The sequence below is a fragment of the Python bivittatus genome, unplaced genomic scaffold, assembly GCF_059951505.1.
Source record: "Python bivittatus isolate LINGU-HERP-01145 unplaced genomic scaffold, Pbiv_v1 ctg000480_np1212, whole genome shotgun sequence".
NCBI classification, from domain to species: Eukaryota; Metazoa; Chordata; class Lepidosauria; order Squamata; family Pythonidae; genus Python; species Python bivittatus.
In genome coordinates, this window is record NW_028277075.1 from 84,988,419 (window position 1) to 85,008,746 (window position 20,328).

General features: G+C 38.2%; 1 protein-coding gene across 4 annotated transcripts in view; it reads right to left on the reverse strand.

Annotated features, from left to right (window-relative positions):
* The window catches only part of ZNF148 (zinc finger protein 148), a 60,086-nt gene that overhangs the window by 37,423 nt on the left and 2,335 nt on the right, over positions 1-20,328 (reverse strand). The gene's annotated exons all lie outside the window — the stretch shown is intronic.

Sequence of the window (20,328 nt, forward strand, 5' to 3'; positions counted from 1 at the left end):
TAAAAAAAAAAGAAAAAAAAAGCAACTTTTAAAAGCAGAATTCTTCCTATTCTCAAAATTATATTCAGCTTCCTTGGGTATTCTTACAATTTAGCAGATGTAATATGAGACAAATATGCAAATCCCTTTTTTACTGTGGACATACAATAGTGATCCAACAACAATCCCAATTATTAAAAATCTGTCTGCCAAAATATATATATATATATATATATATATATGGAGAATGGATGATAAAAGCTGATTTACTCATTTCTTTCTTCCCAGCAGCCCAGCATTGTCTTTAGCGAACTCTTCTTAATAGTGTGAGCTCTTTACTGGTGTGGTGGGAAGACTGGAGTCCTAAAAATTGGGCAGAGGCAACTTTTCTTCCTTCCTTTACAAAAAAAGTCAAGAGCTGTTTGCATTTTGGCTCAAATGCTTGCAAAATTCTAAACTCTGCTTCTCTGATGACCTCCACTGTAATATAGGCACAGTAAGTTTTGCACATTTTAATAAAGGCGATTGGCTACACAAGAAAAACATGAAAACAACAGATTCAGGTCAAAGTTACAGAACTTTTAATGTTTTCATAATTTGTCACTGAGTTTCCTAAAGGTAAATGTAATTACAGGTAGTCCTCGCTTAATGGCCCTAATCAGGACCAGCAACTCCATTGCTAATGCAGTCGTTAAGTGAAACATCATGTGACCACCTTGCTTAGCTATGGCAGTTCTGGCAGTCCTGGTTGTGGTTGTTAAGCAAATCACCTATGGTTGTTAAGCAAGACATCACATGACTGCGACTTGTGGCCTCCTGCCAGATTCCCATTGACTTTGTCAGAAGCCGGCTGGGAAGGTTGCAAATGGTGATCACCACAGTAAATGCACGATGGTTGCTAAGCACCCAAATTGTGATCACATGACCGCGGGGGACACTGTGATGGTCGTAAGTGCAAGGACCAGTCATAAGTCACTTTTTTCAGTGCCATTGTAACTTCAGTCACTAAACGAATGGTCGTTAAGTGAGGACTCCCTGTACTATTAGAAAAAAATGCCTGTTAGCAAAAGGGGAAAAAAAAGGGAATACTATGAAAAGTTCAACTGATTTTTTTTCAGTTGAAATATCAAAGGGGGAATATTTCTTAATCATAATAAACGTTGTGGAAGTGGCTTACAATTACCTACTTCTATCTCTGGGATTATTTTTCCCAGTATAGTCTATATCCTGGGGATTTCCTGGTGGCCTTCTGTCCAAGTAACATTTAGCTTTCTCAAGATAAAGCAATGTCAACTAGGTATCACTTGACATAGACAGTTGTGTATGTGTGTATTATAGATACAGTTGTATGAAAAAGAAAGTACACCCTCTTTGAGTTCTATGGTTTTATGTATCAGGACATAATAAAAATCATCTGGTCCTTAGCAGTTCTCAAAAGTAGGCAAATACAACCTCAGCTGAACAACAACACATGACATATTGCACCATGTCATCATTAATTTTACAAAAAGCAAACCAAAATGGAGAAGCCATGTGTGAAAAACTAAGTACACCCTTACTGCTCCCATAGGTATGAAGAAGCTAAGTAGCAGCCAGGTGCTGCTAATCAAATGCCCTTGATCAACTGATCATCAACAAGTGTGACTACCTCTATAACAGCTGGAAGTTTTAGGAGTTTGCTGGTCTTGAGCACTGAGGTTAACACAATGCCAAAGAGTAAAGACATCAGCAATGATCTTAGAGAAGCAATTGTGGTTGCCCATCAATCTGGGAAGGGTTAGAAGGCCATTTCCAAACAATTTAAAGCCCATTGTTCTACAATGAGGAAGATTATTCACAAGTGGAAAACATTCAAGACAGTTGCCAATCTTCCCAGGAGTGGATGTCCCAGCAAATTCACCCCAAGGTCAGACCGTGCAATGCTCAGAGAAATTGCAAAAAATCCAAGAGTTACATCTCAGACTCTACAGGCCTCAGTTAGTATGTTAAATGTTAAAGTTCATGACACTACAATTAGAAAAAGGATGGTTTGTTCGGAAGGGTTGCCAGGAGAAAGCCTCTTCTCTCTAAAAAGAACATGGCAGCATGGCTTAGGTTTGCAAAATTACAAATCACAAGACTTCTGGAACACTGTCCTTTGGACAGATGAGACCAAAGTGGAGATGATTGGCCAACATGCCCAGTGCCATGTTTGGCAAAACCAGCATATCAACACAAACATCTCATACCAACCGTCAAGCACGATGGTGGAGGGGTGATGATTTGGGCTTGTTTTGCAGCCACAGGACCTGGGCACCTTGCAGTCATTGAGTCGACCATGAACTCCTCTGTATACCAAAGTATTCTAGAGTAAAATGTGAGGCCATCTGTCTGACAGCTAAAGCTTGGCCGAAATTGGGTCATGCAACAGGACAATGATCCCAAGCACACCAACAAATCTACAACAGAATGGCTGAAAAAGAAAAGAATCAAGATGTTCCAATGGCCCAGTCAAAGTCCAGACCTCAACCCGACTGAAATGCTGTGGCGGGATCTCAAGAGAGCTGTGAATAAACAAATGCCCGCAAACCTCAATGAACTGAAGCAATGTTGTAAAGAAGAGTGGGCCAAAATTCCTCCACAACAATGTGAGAGACTGATAAAGTCATACAGAAAATGATTACTTCAAGTTACTGCTGCTAAAGGTGGTTCTACAAGCTATTGAATCATAAGGTGTACTCAGTTTTTCACACATGGCTTCTCCGTTTTGGCTTTCTTTTTGTAAAATAAATGATGGCATGGTGTAATATGTCATGTGTTGTTGTTTATCTGAGGTTGTATTTACCAACTTTTGAGAACTGCTAAGGACCAGATGATTTTTATTATGTCCTGATACGTAAAACCATAGAACTCAAAGAGGGTGTACTTTCTTTTTCACATGACTGTAGATGTTTTTGCTGAATCTGGTGTCCCTTCAGTGAAAGAGGCTCCATTAACAGCAGTGTTTACTCCCCAGAAAACTATACATGCTTCCACCTGTTTTGAAGGTCTGAAGGACTTTCTAAAAAACTTTGGAGAAAAAGGAAAGGAAAGGAAATCTAGAGCTATGGTAGCCATTTTATTACATCTACTAGATATTATGAGTTGTTGTGAAACAGAAATATTAATAAGAACTTTCCAGATTTTGGGTGACAACTCCCAGAATATCTTGACTCAGTGCCTTGGTCTGATGGAAATTAAGAGTCCAATTCTGAGACAGACATCTGCAGCTCTCAAGAAGAAGGCTGCATTGTGACCCTGCCCCCTCAAAAATTATTCACCTCTGCTAAATTGAATGTGTGGTAGGTAGGTGTAGAGTCTGGGGATATTCCTCAAAATCAGATGAAAGCCATGATGGCTGAGGCTGATAGGAAGTGGAATCCAGCAATGTCTGGAGGGTTCAGTTTAGAAATGATACAGGATAAAGTTATATGATTGGCTTCAAAATTTTTATTTTAGTATACTTCTGTAAGTTAACAATATTAATAAATGTATTCCCATTCCTAGCCTATCTTTCAAATATTTGGGTAGATATACTTTAATAACAATAATTAAGAGAAAAAAACGAGTAACTATAGAAAAAGCACTAAATGAAATATTTGCTGTTTTTTTGTTTTTTATGCAGGCCATAAGAAATCAGCACAAGAAAAATCTTGGAAAGCAAATAAAACAAATATCATATTTTGGGGACATCTACAAGAGATATCCTATCTACAAACCCTTTTACTTCAAACTGGTAAATAGGTAACAGTCAAGGTAGCATTCTCTTAAAGATTGCAGTGACCCAGAAAAAACTAACAATGATTTTTTAAGGTTAATTGAGCAATCCAATGTGTTCAATATGCTATATTCACTTCCAGTTAATGAAAACAAGCAAGGCTTATAAGTAGAAGTGTAAAAAAGAGATTGGATTGTTGACATTTTCTAATCCAAGTGCTGATGGGGAGCTAGAATCATCTTCATGAGATAGCATAAACAATAATGCTTAAGCACAGAAGACAACCCATTTCACAGATGCATAGTCTGTATTACAAGTTTTTAATAATTATCTAAATAAAGAACAGAAATAGATATTCACAAAGTACCTATGAAATTTGTAGCATTGTTACAGCCTCAGAAAAACCAAGAGCTGTGATAAGGCCTATTCTTTTTTATTTAGAAAATTACCGAAAGAATCCATCTAGATCTGCTTAATTTTTACTGTACATACTGATAACTTTTGTGGCATAAGATCTGCTATCAGAGTATGACTGAGAGAATAGGACATAAAAGAACACACATTATTGTCCAGAAATTTAGGATGAGCCTGTATTTGGATGAGGGTGTAACTTTTCTATTGTGGTAACAACCAAGGCAAGACACACTGAAAGATGTTATAGAAATTTTTTAAAAATTGTAAGGTAAACATTTTATTAAACTTCCTTTGTTGGATAAGAGCCAACAGACTACAGATGGAGTGGATACTTTGAGAACAATTTTTATCTATGGCTGTTTTAGAAAATAATGTCTCTGAAGGCTCATTTGCTATTTTAAGAATAACTGGATTTCTCCCACACAGTTACTAATAGTATACTCTATCCTTATATAAAAGTTATGAACAATACTTTTAAAACAGGTAAACAATAATTGGGAAATCTGGTTGCCTAAGCAATGAAAAGAAAGGATCTCATCATTTAGTTGGACTAGGGGTTTCGCGCATGTCTTCTGGCATTAACAGTTCTAAAAGCTCTTGGCCTCTTATTATGAACTAGTTCATCTTAAGGATGATAATGAATGGTTTCACTTTTGATTAGATAATTATCTTCCACCTCTAAATTACCTTTATAGTATGTGATAATGCAGCTGTGAATTTCTCTCAATTTCTATTACCTACCAGTAACAAACTCCCACATTGTCACTGTTTCTGTCTCCTTCATGCTGCTGCTACTTCCACTCCCCCATGCTACATATGAGGGTCTCTAGGTGTACATAAATGTAAAAAGAAGAGTTTAAGACAATGGGGTGGGGTGGAATGGCTCTCATGTAATTATTAATTTATTTGAAAACTGGAAACCAAATGAGATAAAAGGGGATAAAAATCAATAGGAGTGATTTGGGAAAGCATCCAGTTGCTAACTTAATCTCCAGTTCAAAAGGTTAAATATTCCAGCACCTATTATGCTAGCCAAACCAGAACTTCAAAAGGTCAATAAGATATAATATAATAGCAAAAGTCATTCAGGGATTATGAGAAAGAAAAAAAAATCCTTTCAAGCTAGAAGTAAAGATTTCAAAAACGTGGGCTATTTTCATTTACAGGAAGGGGGGGGGAAAGGATGCTGTCTCTAACCAACGAGAAAGATTGAATCCATGTAACTGGAATTCAAAAAGAGGATACAAAGTGCAGATGGGCAGTGTTCAAGATGAGACTATGAAAAAGAAAAGAGAGTGTGATTTCTCCTAGTAAAAAACAGTCCCTGAGCTTCTAATCTTGTCATTCCCATCTTTCACCAGAGCCTGCTTTCTTATATCTCATGAGAAGATCAAAAAGATATGAGTGAGGGTCAACAAGTCTCAAAGGGGAGTTCCCAATGATGGTGAGAGACTGTGCAATTTAGAACACCAGAAGAAAGATAGGGGCCCCACTGTTGCTGGAATCCTACCGGCTTCCCCTTTTCCCTAGTTTCTTCTTTTTTCCCTAAATTCACTCCACTGTACAGGAGGAAAGAACTTGTAATCACTAATTTTATAGTAAATAACAAATTGAGTCTGGTAACTGAGTCTTATGCACACATCTTACTTTAAAAGAGCTGAAGCAATAGATTTGAACATCTGTAACATGGTCATGCTTGAATGGTTGACTGATGTATAACTGAATGGATTTCTATCAAAGAATTGTAGAAGTTGACAATACCTGAATCCAAATGTTAGCAGGTAATTTTAGACTCAGACACAGTGGCTTCCATGGAAGTTTGTGTGTGTGGCACACAAAAATAGCACTGCAGTGCTGCTTCTATCATGTCTTTTTTTTTTATACACACACAACACTGTTCTGACAGTCTCTAGATGATAGATGGTACGGGAGGAGACAGTCTCCAATAACCCCTATTTCCAAGAGCTGCTAAGAGATCAGTGGTTTAACAATGGTTTTCTTTACTTGTATCTGGGGCTCAGAGCTCACAGGATATATCCATGAGGTGTATAACCCAATAAACCAGAGGAGTTCAACAGAAGGTCCCTGGCAATGAGAAAATTGTTAGAAAGGCTTCCCTGACAGGTTTTTGACCATAGAAATCATACTCCAAAAGTACCATGGTATATTATAAAGTTACATCCCCTAAAAAAGTGTTACCCTTCAAATGCCAAGTCTATCTGATTTACAGTTATGTAGAGGTTAGCATAGGCCCTTGCATATTTGGGGGAAAAGGCACCCAGGACACTCCTATATGGAAAGTCAGTGCAAGACAGACCTGATGCACAGTCTGGGAGTCCTCCTGAAATCATGGCTCCTGCTTGAAATGACAGGTGTGGCTAGGAGGGCCTTTGCACAGATTCACCTTGGGTGCCAGTTACGCCCATTTCCAGACTAGGAGGCTCTACTCTCAGTATCATATGCCTTAGTCACCTCCTGGTTAGATTACTGTAATGTGCTCTAGATGGAGCTGCCCTTGAAGAGCATTCAGAAGCTGCAGCTAGTCCAGAATGCAACAGCATGGGCAGCTTTGAGCACTCCACAGTATGTCCATGTAACACCTCTGCTCTGCAAGCTGCACTGGCTCCCAGTAGACATTCACGTGCAATTCAAAGTGCTAGTTATCACCTATAAAGCCCTACATAGCATTGGGTCAGGTTACTTGCAAGACCACGTGACCTCCAACTGCCTCTGCTTACCCCACCAGAAGTGGCAGGGTTGGCAAGCTCCACATCCCCGTTAGGAAATGTCACCTTGTGGACTTAGGAATCCCTTCTCATGCCTTCTCTGTTGCAGCCACTGTCCTATGGAACAGTGTCCCCCCCCCCCCCCCCCGAGATCAAGATGACCGCAACCCTGTTGGGGATTAAAGCATTAAAGACCTAGATATTGCCTCAGGCATTTGGGCAAGAAGGCTAAGCCAGCCTGTGGTTGGTTTATCTAGTTCTTATCTTTACTGATTGGAAATGGAATGATTTTAAGCTCTATGTCTTGTAGTAATATTCTGAACATTTGTTTGGTTTTAACCTTCTGTGGACTGTCTAGAATCACTGTTGTGAGATGGCAGCTATATAAATTCTTTAAATAAATAAGTAGGTAAGTAAGTAAGTAATATAAAAGATGGTCAATTGCTGAAGTATACGATGAAGGGATCTGCTTAATAAGCTGTTTAATGTTCCAGCAGGTTAGGTATTTACATGGCATTTTACTGAAGTGTCAGGTTTTCCGAAACTAGAAGCCTTACAGGCAGTGATTGAAGGATATAACTCTCTGATAAGTATGCTTACTGTAAGAATTAAGCCATTAAAAATAAGTCCAACAATTTTATGCACAACAATTGTCCATAAAATGCAAGTCTCATTTAGGCAGAAACAAAGTTCACTTCTGCATCATTTCTTCCTGCCCATAAATTGGAATGCTTGGAGGGGCTCAAACTTTGGGAGGGAGAAGCTGTGGCTACTTGAGCTTTGTTACTCTAATGGATTTGCGTGGTCTCAGGCGATTTACTTCTGATCTTGCCAGAATTTGCCCTCATCACCCTCCTTCCATTTCCTCCTCTTCCTCTTCCCTCTTCATAGAGGAGCCTGGTGTTTCTCCAGCCTTTCCATCCAGATAAGCCTGTACTCTTCCACTGCTTCCATCTATGTTTTGGTTAAAACTGAAAACGTCCCCCTCCTTCCCATCCAAGAGAACCTGGAGGAAAAAGAATTTCCATTTCCTCTCCTTCTACCTCCTTTCTTGTATGAGTGCTGCAAATAGAATTGTTGCAGAAGGCAGGTTACAAGATCATCTTCTGTGGCTTCCCTGGATCTGTTTTTGGGTGGCTCATCCGGTGAAGGTGAAGGGCATCTAGGTTGACCTATACAACTATGTAAAAATGTCTAATAAAAGAGACGAACATCATAGAAAACCAGATGCAACTTCCAACAGCAATGGGAGAGCCTTCTTGTTGATGTCAGTCAGTGGTACAGGAAGCCCTGACAAGATTCCTGTGTTCCTTGAAGAAATGCTGTATTGTACTAATTGGAGTTCTGGTGAAAGTTCAAAACCTCAGAAATGGGATAAGGTGTAGCAGTGTCAGGAAATAGACATGAGTGGTAGCCATACAAGTTCTAGAATGGTGACATGTAAGTAAAGAATAAACTGAGTTATTGTAGGTGAATTTAGCTATATGCAAAAGATCATTCCAACTGTCTTGCTGATCATTTATAAAGCAAAAAAATTATTGTGGTAAGGTACCATTCTTTCGATTTTCCCATCACATTGGAGGTGATAGGCATAAGGAAAAAGTGAGTTTAACAACTACAAAGTAGACTGTGAATTGAAAGTATCTGTCAGAAATCAGATAATAAAGCATGTCTTGATGTCTAAAAATCTGGTGAATAAACAGATGGGTTGTTTCAGGGGCAAGGAAAAGTCATGACAGGGGATGAAATGCACCATTTTTGAAATCAGGTCAAACCTGGAAAAAACAGCAGTTAGTTTCTTGACATATGATAGGTTGGTAATAAAGCCCAGGGAAACTGTATCTCAAGGCCCCTGTGAAACAGAACAAGATCCAACACACCAACTAGAGGTTTGGCATCACAGCAGGTGTGACAAGAAGAAACATAACCTTTGGCATCTGCTGGGAAACAAGGCCACCAAAAGTCATAGAACAAGAGATGAGTAGTTTTAAATAGTCCAAAATATCCAGCTTGCTAGCTGTTGTGGTGGAGCTGCAAAATGTCCTTCCTTAGAGAGGGAAATGTTCAGCCAGACATAATATTATAGTTCTCCCTGATCCCAAGAAAAAGAGGAGAGTGAATTAGGGGGTCCTAAAGGTCATCTAGTCAAACTCACCCATATGGATCTGGTTGCTGCTGGGTGAGAAATGTGATGCAGGGAGTGTGCCTTCCAGCACCCAGTGTTTCACAGACCAAGGGACAAAGTTCTCAGGTTGCAGGGTAGAGGCCAGAAAGGGGTCAAGGTGAACAAAATATTCAGGCTTGCTTGACAGAGCATCATCTTTTGCTTGTTCTATGAGCTAGAAATTTATAGAGCTAAAATAAGGGGAAAATTGTGCCCATCTGATTTTCAATGAATGGATCTGTGAGACATCTGCTGGTTTTCCAGTGTCCTGTGGTCTTTTCAGACTTTGTCAGAACATGGCACCAATGGTAAAAGGCATCTCTAATTGCTACGATTTTCTTGTTAAAAATATCATAGTTACTATCTGGCAGACACTGTCTCAAATAAAGCACAAGGCAAAAAGCTTTCTCCTAAACTATCAGCAGTCTGTAAAAGTACTGCACCTAAAACAAAATCAGAAACATATGTTTGAACAACAAAGGGCATATGGGATCAGCTGTGAGGCACAAGACTGTTTGAGTAGGAAAAAATATAGTGGGTATAAGAATCTCACTTGAACAGGGCCTATTAGAACATTTGTATGTGCAGTATAGTCAGGGATAAATTAGTGATAAAAGTTTGCTAATTCCAGAAAATGTACAACCTTAATAGTTGGAAAAGAGAAGGCCCAAAAGACAATGGATTCAACTGTGGCAGGATCTGGCTAGATGCCATCTGGAGAAATGTGGTAGCCAAATAATTTATGATAGGCAGATCAAAGATACATTTTTCCAGTTTTGCATACAAGTAATGTACAGATCAAACCTGTTCAGTGTAGGAAACTGGAACTTCAGGATAAATAATTACATCATCAAACAACCTATCATGTCAAACATATCACGAAAGACATGATTTCATGAATCTTATGAAAGCTGATGGACTGGAACATAATGATATTTCTATATATTCAAATTTTCTATAACATGTCTAAAAGGGAATTTATTTCAAGTTTATTGGACTCCTCAAAGAATGTATCAGGAAGGATGGACTGTAGATTTTCTTTGCTGGTAAAATAAGTTTGAAGGTACATTGTCTTACATGATTTGGTTATGTCTGGTTTGGATCTCTTTTTAGAACAATGTTGTAACATATATAAGTAGATGTTTGGATGTCGGAACAATTTGGCTCTGACATCTGTCAATGTTACTTTGAATTATATTTCAAAACCGTAGAACGATTGATTTGAGACATACTGGTTATATCAGATTTGGGGAATAATCAAGCAAATTATATTAAGAGATTAGAAAAGTAGTATTACCCCTAGATATCAAAGACTGGATCTAAGAAACATATTATTTATTCAACTTTTTTTTGTTTTTTTTAACTGAACAAAAAAAATAACACATGTTTTTGGCTTAGATTACATAACATTCTATAAGAACAGACACATTTTTAATCACAATTTGGTACATTTATTATTACATGATTAAATGAATATGTGATGGTATTTACTGATTTATAGTAAATTATTATGATAATTTTAAGGGGGTTTTTTCCTGTTTAACTTTCTATTTTTCTCTCTTTTTGTGTGATGGAATATATCTACAAAGAGGAGGGTATGTGGTGGATAGCAACAGAGAGCTAGGCTATCAGAAAGGAGGGGGTATATTCCAGGAAGGGAAATGAGACGAAAGACAGCACAGCCCGCAGGGGGAGTGCGTGAAACATAAGAGGTTTAGGATAGCCACTCCCTAGAATCTCCCAGGGTAGATCCACTAGTTGCAATAGTACAGATTTAGTCTGGTAAGATTCTGTCTATATGGTGTAAGCAAATAAAGGAACTGAACTCAACTGGCCTATTTCACTGTTGTTCTTGGGCTGGGCCTGACATTTTGTGAGCTTTGGTACTACAATGTCTTAATTAATTTATTTGTTGGGTATCACTGTTATTTTTATTTGTTTTTGTATACTATTTTTTCTGTACTTCTCTTTTAAAAATTCCAATAAAATTGTAGGTAGGTAGGTAGGTAGGTAGGTAGGTAGGTAGGTAGGTAGGAAGGAAGGAAGGAAGGAAGGAAGGAAGGAAGGAAGGAAGGAAGGAAGGAAGGAAGGAAGGAAGGAAGCTCTACATTTCTATAAATGCTGGATCTTACAACTGACTGTTGCCTATTTGGTAAATTATCAAAGCAACTCTCATTCAGGCTGTGAAATTTGTGTAATTGCCAGATTTAGGGTATTTGTTGCAGAAGATGGGCTGCTCATTTCCCAGCACCTCTGGTCAAAAGGCCAATTATAAGTCCTAATTGGGAGCAATCTATGGAAAATTTTACCAGCCTCAAAAATTGTATAATTTACATTGAGTGATGAGGGTTGCAAATTTCTTGAGACTGTATTGTACTTCTCAGGTAAAGATCTAGAAGACTGTGGAGAACTGCACCTGAAGCTATTGCCGCTGCTGTTCTAGCTACAGTTCTAGGATCCTGAGCCAGAAAGGGTACTGAAACAGCTAGCAGAAGCTGGATATGGCCTTACCAATGTGTTAGACAATTCACTACCTGATTCAAATGGTCCATCTAGTTGGTTCTAGTACAAGGGCAAGGTGTTATTGACCTGATCATCAGTCAATGGTGCTGAAAGAGGTCACTGTGGACAAGGACTAGAAACTCCAAGTTATTCTCTTCTCTTATAAAAGTGGGAATAAAAGTTTCTGGATTTGGTCTCATGTTTCTCCCTCCTGGTTTAGACCTAGAAGCCTCACCAGCAGTGACTAAAGGATGCAGCTCTCTGACAAATATACTTATTGCAAGAACTAATGAAGTCATTAAAGAAGAAATCCAGCAACTATCAAGCCCTATTTACTGGAGAAGTAAAGTACATTTCTATGCCTTTTTCTCCTACTTGCACAACACAGCAGACTTGGAGAGCCTCATACCTTTAGATGGGAAAAGTGGTAGCCACTTGTGCCTTGTTATTGCAATAACTATTCTGGTCTTAGGCTGTTTGTGCCTGACCTTCCCAGCACTAGCCCTCACTTAAAGACTGACCAGCAACTGAAATTATGTAACATAATATAACAACAAGAAAACAACATATCAAAAATGATATTCTGAATGCATCTGAAATAAATGAAAAGTTTACATGAATCCTGCTACTGAGCTTCAGCCAGAATCTTTGAACAAGCTGCACTGTCATTGGTAACAGTAGACTTGGCATTGGCATCGTATATGTTACTCTTTCTGAAATAATTTAGTTCATTTTCTGATTCTGAGCACATTTATCAGTTTAAATGCAGAGATCCTAGTGAGATGTTGCAATTACAAATATCATCCAATGAAAACTAAAAATTTAAATTAACTATGTACTAGGGCTGTGCAGTGCTTTAGATTCTATCTCCAAAAGGTTCCTTGAAGAGGACAGGAGCACATATGTAGTACTTGCCTGCAACATTTAAAACAGCCAAGCATCATCCCAGGAAAAGATACAGTTGCTTTAAGGTAGGGCAGACAGACATTACATTCATGCTCTCGTGCATTCTGGAGCACATATGGAGATTCAATCTGAAGGACTGTACAGCCTTACTATATTTTGCTTTTAAGACAAAATGAAAAATAAATTGTATTATAGGTTCAATAACATGAGCACAATGCAACAGATTTTGTAGTCCAAAAACAAATGCAAATGTCAAATTGGTCAAAAAACAAAATGTGTTAAAGTAATAAGAGTGATTTAAAAACAAACTTTCATCTAAGTAATGTAAGGTATATAACAATATATTTGGGATAAGGAATTATCATACTGATCTGTCTTCTTGTTAAAATAGTAACTATTTAATTTATAAGCATAAACAGTTTTACCTGCTTCATCTATTGCAAGCAAAACCTACATAGTCTGACAACAGAAATATCCTATATAATCTTCAATGGGTGGATCTGGAGTTATGTTCAGTCAAGATCCACTAGCCTCAAAAAATGGGGTGCAGGATGCTGATTTTTCTTAATTCGTTCTTCTAACAGCCCTTTGTGTGCTTAAAACAATTATTCCATGGACACAGGAGGTCCTCCCATATATCAAGGAGTCTGTTGGAAATGGGAAAAAAGGGAGACGGAGAAATCTGGAAAAATTACTACCCCACTCCTTTATTTCACTAAGTAGTTTCTAGATCTCTTTTTGTTCCACAAGGCATTGGAAAGATCCTGGAGATCATCCTGTTCAATCCCCTGCCCAATGCCAGATTAGGGGCTTACTTACTTGTTAGATTTATATTTTATTTATATTGATTTATATAGCCGCCCATTTCACCAATGGGACTCTGGGGAGCTAACAAGAATTTTAAAAAATATATAAGTTACACACACACACTATTAATTAATTAAATTTATATGGCTACCCATCTCAAATACCTAACTCTGGGTGGCTAACAATTAAAAACAGAATTAAAAAAATATATAAAAATTTATAACCAAAATTATAAATAACATAAAATAGCAGCTGAGAGCATCCTCCAATCAATACAACCAAGAAACAGGCTCACTCATGCTATCAGGGTGAGTCTGATCTCCAGGGGGATGATATTCCAGAAGGGAGGCACCACAACAAAAATGCCAGATGGTACTCCCTCACAGACAGGACCCAGAGTATGTCTCTCCTACTGGATCTAACTGAATGGGCAGGTACCACCAGGGAGAGACGGTCCCATAAGTAACCCGGCCCCAAGCCATGAAGTGTTTTAAAGGTAACCACCGGCACCTTGAATTGTACCCAGGAGCATACCAGCAGCCAATCCAGGTCACAGAGCAGAGATGTCACATATGCCAAATGATTGGCCCCAAAACTGCCCACACCACCGCATTTTGCACCACCTGAAGCTTCTGAATACTTTCAAGGTACCCCCATGTAGAGCGTGTTGCAGTAATCCAATCAGTAAGCGACTTCAGCAAGGCATGAGTGACTGTGAGCAGGGCCTCCCCTTCTAGGAATGGGCACAACTGGCACTATTCCCAGCCAACTAACACAAAGTGGCTCCCAAAACACCATTTATCAATAGCATTGGCAAAATTACACTCTGGTCCCCATGCCTGGAAAAACAGCCAGATCTTCAAGGATCTCTAAAAGGTGAGCAGAGTCAGGGCCTCAAATAGTATGATATACTAGTGGACAAGTGCAGCTATGGAAAAGGTACACTTCCTGGGTCCCAGCAAACAACCCATAATAGATGAAGCCCAGAGCATGCCCCTCCTGCCCAACAAAATAGGACAGGTAGAAATTATGGGAGTAAGATGGTCCCTGAAATTTGCTGGCCCTATGCCATGTAGGGCTTTATAGATAATAGCCAGCACCTTGAATGGTACTCGGAAGCAAATTGGAAGCTAGTGCAGTTTACAGAAAAATGGTGAAACATGGGCATTACATGACACCCATAATTGCCCATGTTGGTGCATTCTGGACCAACTGAAGCTTCTTGGGTGTTCTTCAAAGGGAATCCCATGTAGAGTGCATTGCAGTAATCCATTTGGGAGGCGACCAAAGCATGAGTGACTGTGTGCAGTGCCTTCTGATCCAGGAGAGGGTGCAATTGGTGCACAATACAAAGCTATCCAAAGACTCTCTGGCCATAGCTTCCACCTGCTCTTTGAATAGAAGTAATGAGTCCAGAAGGACCCCCAAATTGGTCCCCCTCTCTCAAGGATGTATTCACCATTATCCAGAGCCAACCACACATCATTTCCCAGGCTGCCTTGACTAGCCATGAGGACCCGGATCCAACACTGAGGCAGTGGACCTTACAGCCCTGAGAACCCTGTCCACTTCTTCAAAGACTTAACAGGGTTAAACTCAGCCCTGATAATCGAGTTAGGATGCACTTCAGTGAACTCCATGAGACCTGCACTAAGGCGAGAGTCCAATTTGGAGCAAATCTGAGTGACTTTATCTGCAAGATGCCTATCACATTCCTCTCCACGGTCCTGTAAGTGAATCTCTGGCCCTGACTTCTCCAACAGGGACCAAGTTACCTGAAACAGAGCCAGCAGATGGTTATCTGCAGACATAATACAGGCAGAAAAATAAAAATGCTTTGCTGCCCTTATCACTATGAGGTAGGCCAACAGCAACTCTAGATTGTGTTTGATCAGATTCGCTCCATCTGCTTCATCTCGCTAAGCTCCTTCATAAACCAAGGGGAGACCAAGGATACACAGGAGGGGAGAGGCGCGATCCAATCCAAACCCCCAAGTTGCTCTCTCATTCTAAGAACTGACTGAGGCTTTGGCCAGACCGTGCACTGGGTCTATCAGGTGCTTGGGGTGGACTGATTGAAAAGGTCCCACCTCTATGCAGCAGGGAACACCCCAGAACATTCTTAAGATGATCAGAAAGTGATCTGATGATAGTAAAGAAAAAGAAAAGAAATATATAAAGAAATGACTTCCCCCTTCATCACACAAGTATAAACAATTTTAGTAACTTATCGCCTTCTCTTAAAATACAACAAATGGTCTCTTCTTTCCATATCTCGTCTCTTATCTATAAACAAATCCTTAAAACCTCATCATTCGGTCCTGATCAGCAAAAGTCCATTAAGGGTTATAGAGATAACCACATATCTATTTTAACCTTGATAAAATAACCCAACTTTATATTCCTTCCTTTTACTTTTAACAATCTTGATCTTTAATCCCTTCAAATAATGTCCTAGAACTTTTCTTTTCATTTTTTCTTTATCCCTTCTCACAAAGTTCTTCCAAACTTTAAGAAGTCTCTTTAACAAGTAAATCCAATATAGGAAGTTACCCAGATCACTCTTTTGGTTTGTCATTTGCAAATCCCTTTTAATTATTAAGACATCAGCTGGTTTCATTTGTATATCCAGTGTAGCATCTTTTTCCATATCATTCTTGTAGCCTGTCATTTTTAAATCCACTTTCAGATCAGTCTCAGTCTTGTCTGGTAAAACTTGTCCCACTTCCATCTTTTAAACATAGTCTATCTATAATGGCAGACACTCTTAAAATTAACTTCTATATCCATTGTTCACAAATATTGTCCAATGTTAAAGTATTTTGCCCCATTCTGTATTAATAAATCAAATTTAAGCATTCTTCTCCTTTATTCCGAAGAAGAAGAAGAAGAAGAAGAAGAAGAAGAAGAAGAAGAAGAAGAAGAAGAAGAAGAAGAAGGAGGAGGAGGAGGAGGAGGAGGAGGAGGAGGAGGAGGAGGAGGAGGAGGAGGAGGAGGAGGAGGAGGAGGAGGAGGAGGAGGAGGAGGGTGTTAAAGTCCTTAAATTTGTCTTTAAAACTTCTCTCACTAAGGATTGGAGAAAACTCACCCAGTGCTGTAAAACTTGTCACTCTGAAGGTTCCTAGTAGCTGAAAAGCAGTTAACAATTTCCAAAAGTGATTAGAAAAGGAAGTATGTGAACCCTGTGTCCTTTTTGAAGACAATGACTGCAATTTGGGCAAAGATGGCATTCCCTTGTCTCCCAGAGCTCTAAACCTGCCAGAAACCACTATCGTGCAGTCTCCTCATGAGGAGCAACTGTTTGGAGCACTTGTGGGCAACCCCAAGTCCCCTCCTTATCCAGAGAAGAATTATGAAGAGCTGGTCCACTTGCTGGCTCTTCATTCTGCTGCAGTTGTTGGCTCCACTCTCAATTTGCCATTTCTTCCCCTATTTTTCTTTCTCTTTTTTCTTTTCTTTTCTTTTCTTTCTCTTTTTTCTTTTTTTATTTTTTTTAGCTTGTATTAGTTTTTATCTTTTTCACTGTCACATTTAATAAAATTACTAAAATTTAGAAAAAAGAAAGAAAGTGATCTGCCCATGACAAGGGAGCAATGGAAATCTCTTCCGATTGCAAATGATGTTGCTGCTGCCTTGACAGGAAGACCAGATCCAAAGTGTGACCACTGCTATTACCTGAGGGACCGGCTCCCTTATTAATTTTATCCGCTCCTGTTCTGTGTGCTTTTATAGTTTTTTATTTGTAATTGTTTTTATGTATTTATTCTTTTTAATTGTTGTAGGCCACCCAGAGTCACTTTGTGTGAGATGGGAAGCTATATAAATACAGTGAGTGAGTGAGTGAGTGAGTGAGTGAGTGAGTGAGTGAGTGAGTGAATATCAGGTCCTTGATTACCTAAGCCCAACTTTCAATCAAGTACTCAAGATGATGTAATACACAGTACTCCTGCCTCCCATTTTTTTCACCACAAAAACAAACCTGTAAGGATGGTTCAGCTGATGTAGCAACCAAAGTCACCCAGTGATCTTCTGTGGCTGGTTGTTTTGAATCTAGAATTATGCGTTGATATTATATGTGCTATATTATATTGGTTTTAAAAATATTCTGACTGAAAATGGTAACAGAAGTATTGGTTAAGGTACTCTTTTTAAACTGATATAATTTAAAACTTTACTTTCAGTTCTGAAAGTAAAGAGCACATATATACACTTCTGGTAATTCAAGAGGGAAACGAGACGGCATTACATGAGATTTTCCTTCTATGAATTTTAGTCAGTCTGACCTATTTAAGATTGTATTGACTGAACATTGGCCAGTAATGCTCTTACAAGATATCAGAGACCCACACTGAGTCCAAATTGGCAGTATTAATAAAGCATTGGCAATATTCATATGTGTGAATATGTGCCTTATTTTGTGCTATCCAAAATATTTCTGTGATTCTACTCTAAAGTTTTTGCTGCACCTCTTGAAGAACATTGCTTTTACATCCTATGGTGGCCTCTGATTATACCTATGGTTTCTCAGTATAGAGGTAATGTCTTTTCTTAATCCAGAAATACACAAAGAATTCATTAAATTATAAACTGAATACTTAATAGGTTTTTGCCTTTGCTGATCTGGTTGAATTAAAAAACAAATTGGGGAGGGGACACATTTTCAGCATTATAACTTTTTTTTAATATAAAAAATGCAAGCAGAAGGACATTGTTAGACCCTATGAAAGATGTCCAGGTGATTTAAAATAAGGAAATATTTAAGAAAAATGATGTTAAATGTTCATTTAATATACATTTGGGGTGAAGGAATTTGGTTTTTTCCTAAAGCAATCAATATTTGTAAAAGGCATAAATAACAACAAAAGGATTTCATTATAAAATTATAAGTTTTTTTTTTTTTTAAATGCAAGGATGTCCCTTTACCATTATGTAATCTATTCCAGTCTGGTCAATGCAGTCAAAATGAAAAGCATTCTCAGTGCAACTCTTATTTGTGAAATTCAAGTACTAATTAAACATTTTAAAACGGTATTTCCTATTACTGACAAATCACAACATTTATATAGATGTATCCATGAAATCTCCAGAAGTTGAGTTCAAGGGAAACTTTACCTTTCCTATCAGTTTGATGTGATTTTGAAGAAATTTCTTTTTAAGACTTAAGGTCAGAACTGCATTGCCTCTCTAGGAAAGATAGGCTCTTTCCATTGATAAAAAAGTAGTGGTAACCAGCAAAGGCTTCCTTTGCAACCACAGCATATACAGTTGGAAGAGATAATTAAAATTCTGACTTTCTTTTCCATCTGCAGAATCATGCAGATATACACCAGTTTGAATGAGCAGACCTTCATTCATGGAATGCTGCTGACTTTTATTAACATGATGTTTTTATCTTTACCTATGCTCTCTTATCGCTGGGCTACCTTAAAATCTACTTCAGAGGCAGTGGGGTCCTCAGGCTCTTACTGTTTTTCTCAAAATGATGAAAGTGGAGTTGCAGCATTATGCCACAAGCGCTGCCCCTTTGGGGTATGTGGGCAACATTGTGATGCATTTAAAAAAAGGGGTGGGACTTGTACTGCAATGCTGCTTTCATCACTCTGTCCCCTTTCCACCTGCACAGACAACACTGTTCATGGGAGAGCTGGGGAATCTTTCAGAGTAATGTGGGAGATGACTTTGGGGGTTGCAAGGATAAAATGTGAAGTGAAAATGCCCTCTGCTCCACATGCCAGTGGGTGCTTTTGTTGGCTCAGATATGAAAGAAGTCTTTAATCTTCCATCTCTCTCTCACACACACATACACACAAACACACATAAATAGGGATAGGGCAAGATACATTTAAAAGAAACCATGAAAGCATTTGTTTAATATTGGTTAATTACTTCTTCATATAAATATTACAGATTTTCACAGAAGCCCCAACCTTAACCCTTTTGAAAGTTATGTAAATATTAAGACTTCAATCTAATACAAAGTTACTGATCTGCCAGTCTAAGAGAAATCTACAGAAGCAGTGCAGAAGTAAAGCCAAAGATCCTATCCAGGAAACAAGGCTAACATTTTCAACATTGCAATCTGAAAAAAAGAAAAACAATATTTTCCCAGAACCATTACTGGTGCTTCAGTATCCACCTGCTTGCAAAAGCAGCTAGTAATTATGAGTAAAATTCAAGAGATCATGAAAATATTGAAGTTTTATTTAAACTATAAAGCCCCTAGGAAGCTCAGCTTAAATTACTTAAATTAATTTAAATAATAATTTAAATGTACAACTTTCACTTTTAAAGACAAAAAAAATCATGAAAATATGACCTTCATGAATAATATAAATGCCATCCACTACAAGATTCAACTTTTCCTTATGTCTAGCAATGGATCCCAACCTTATAAATTAGATACACATTAAAAAAACCCTCAACATAAATTATATTTCATATTCATACACTTTGCACATCACATGGTTCATTAAATTAAGTACAACTGACTCATTTTGCACAGTACAGACCATTTTGAATCTGCAGTAAATTGCGAAGTATAGAAGTAAAATAACCTATGAACCACTGTTTACAAACACAGTAAGTGGGGTCAATAGAACACTACATCAATATCAGACAAACAACATGACTGAACTCAGCAAATAGTGTTACTAAGTCTCAAAACTAAATACAGACCTGACATTTCCATAATTTTCTAAATTATACTGAAACTTTATTTAAGAGTAGCCTAGTTTGTAACCTAAACATTTTTTTCTCTCGTATGCCCTACAATTCATATGCACAAGGTGCTTTCCCATAAGACTTCTATTATAAAATTGTCCCATCCATAGAATGTTACACGATATCCAAAGATAACACATCTTCTGCTGTAACATTCATTTTCCCATGGTTTATTACATCCTTTTCCCTTAGTGCAAAAGAAAAAAGAAAAAAAAACCCAAACCAAACCAAAACAAGAAAAAATGAAATTCAGTATGTTTGGTTAGTAGTGCTAGGAGCTATCAGTTTGGAATTATCTTTATTCCAATATATTGTTTATATCAGAATGTGGCCAGAGTTAACATAGGGAATAAGATAACAATTCAATAGCACAG